This window comes from Meles meles, chromosome 5, assembly GCF_922984935.1.
Source record: "Meles meles chromosome 5, mMelMel3.1 paternal haplotype, whole genome shotgun sequence".
NCBI classification, from domain to species: Eukaryota; Metazoa; Chordata; class Mammalia; order Carnivora; family Mustelidae; genus Meles; species Meles meles.
This window is the reverse complement of record NC_060070.1, coordinates 26,416,756-26,419,254: the sequence shown is the minus strand read 5'-3', so window position 1 is coordinate 26,419,254 and position 2,499 is coordinate 26,416,756. Positions and strand designations below refer to the sequence as shown.

Below are 2,499 nucleotides of genomic sequence, written 5' to 3'. Positions count from 1 at the left end.
ATTTCCTGTAAAGAGCCAGATAGTAATTATTTTCACCTTTATGGGTCATACAGTTCTGCCACAACTGCTTGATGAAAGTCAACAGTACAGAAATCAGGGGTGCCTGGGTGGCTCAGTGGGTTAAAGCCTCTGCCTTTAGCTCAGGTCATGTTCCCGGGATCCTGGGATCAAGCCCCGCATCGGGCTCTTTGCTCAGTGGGGAGCCTGCTTCCCCCACCCTGCCTGCCTCTCTGCCTACTTGTGATCTCTGTCAAATAAATAAATAAAATCTTAAAAATCGATGTGTGGCTGCATTCCAATAAAACTTTATTTCACAGAACAGATAGTGGGCCTGATTTGGCCCATGGATCATCAATTGCCAACCCCAGATATAAAGCACTAAGAATTCTTTCCCCAAATACTCCCTTCTAGTTTTGATGCAGATGCTCTACCTGCTTTCTAGTTTTTATTATCTACTTAGTACAAAAAGTGCATGACTAAAATCTAGTTAAAAATGAGTTATAGTCAACACCACCGTTAATAAGGGAAATGGCCATGAAACTAGCTCTGACTTGAAGAGAAAAAGCCAAAATAGTCATCAGAATTCAATCTGAAATTACTTTTCTCTAGCTTTGCGCAGTGGCAGTATCGTAGCCAATGAGGTTTATCCGAGGCGCGATTATTGCTAATTGAAATTACTTTTCTCTCCTAGACCAGCAGTTCTCAAGATGGGGTCCTTTGGACCAGCAGCATCAGTAGCACCAGGGAAAGTGTTAGAAATAAAAACTTGGGAGCCCTGTCCCTCACCTACTAAATCAGAACATATAGGAGTGGGGCCAGCAATTCGTGCCTTAACAAGCCCTCCAAGTTCTTCTGACGCAAGGTCAAGCTTAAGAACCACTAAGTTAGGCGATGTCTAAAGTTGCTTATGCCTTAAATTCTCCAGCAGCAAAGCAGGAATCCTGAGATCTTGTTATTTTCCCCTGTCACTGAGGTCTCAAAGAGATTGCCAAGATTGGGCTGATATACACTTAAGGCGGCTCACTCATTCACTCACTAGTTATTAAGACTATTAATGTTGAAGTCAAATACATGTTCTTTTTTTTCTTTGATTTTGTATCATCTGCATGTAGAAGAAAAGATTATTTTGTTCGAAATCAAATACATATTTGTAAATATTTCCTTTAGCTTGATTTGTAGAATGATCAATAGAGTCCTTAGGACTGTAGAAATAAGATATGTAACGTGTAAAGGGGATCAGAACCCAGCTGGGCCAGAGCCAGGATTTGTGTTATCACTAGTGTCACTACTATGTGGAACTAGGCAATACCCCAACTCCATCCAAGTACCTATCTGCATCCCTAATTTGCCTGGGGACCAAGGACAATCCTGGGGAAAATCTTGAGCTGTGTCTAAGACTAGGAAGCAGATACTAGAGACACATAGGAGATGTGAAGCGGTGGGGGGTGGGAATGGAAATGAAGAATGAGAGGGGAACGGAAGCCAGATTTCAAGTCTCTTCTCCTGTACATACACACACACCAAAATAAAATTTGCCATAAAGAGAAGCTATCTACCAAACCAGACCAGACCAGCTACAATGCCCTTTGGTACCTGAGCCCCTGAGCAGCGTCACATTCCGGGTATGGCCCAGCAGCTGGCGTAAGCCTGAACCATTTCCCTCCAGCTCTCCTACGGGCACGTGAGCACCTTGCGGACATACAGTGGCTGGGCCACTGGGTTTACACATGGAAAAAGCAGGTTCACTAAGTTCAGTAATGTTCCATGGGTCCAAGCCTCTCTCCTGAGTCATTCTTCCCATTTGCAAAAGACACTAAACTTTTGAAAAACAAGAATGAGGATCACCAGCTCTGGAGTCTGATGGGGAACTGGCAGCACAGCACAGGCCAGGAGTTTTGTCATCAGGAGTACCCACAAACGTTTAGTAGGCACCTTTTGGAGAGTCCCTCAACACTTGCAGAAGTCAATCAAAGTCCCAGTGTTCCCATGTGAGCCAGCCAGAGCCTGGATACAGCAAGATTCTGGTAATCCGTTCATGTAATTTATCATAACCACAAGATGATGAGGTTGGGGGGTTGTGCCCTCTATCAGATTATCTCTAAAAGATTATCTTTCTTTTATTCCCAAAGGCTGCACATCCTTGAGCAAGCCTCTCGCCTCCTACCTCGGGGCTTCTCTACTGAGACTGGGGGGAGGGGCCATTATACCCAGGGAGAAAGCTTTGACTAATGCAAATAGGAAATGATTAATGAATGTTTCCATCTTCTTCCCACCACTGCCACTGAATGGAAGGTTCTGAAACCCATTTCATTCAACTCCTCAGACAGACCTGGGGGAGCAAGGAACCAGCTGCCCACAGTTGTGGTTGACTCAGTATTGCATACTTGTTTTGGGTGTCCCTCCTTCCCTGCTCTACATTGCTGCATGTCACTAGTAACTCCTGGATCTTACTCTCCCATGAACATCTGCACTTAAGACTTTGGTTCAGGTTCTGCTTTC

General features: G+C 44.5%; 1 pseudogene; it reads left to right on the top strand.

Moving 5' to 3' along the window:
• Positions 1 to 607: 607 nt before the first annotated feature.
• Positions 608 to 769, top strand: LOC123942815 (annotated as a pseudogene).
• Positions 770 to 2,499: the final 1,730 nt, after the last annotated feature.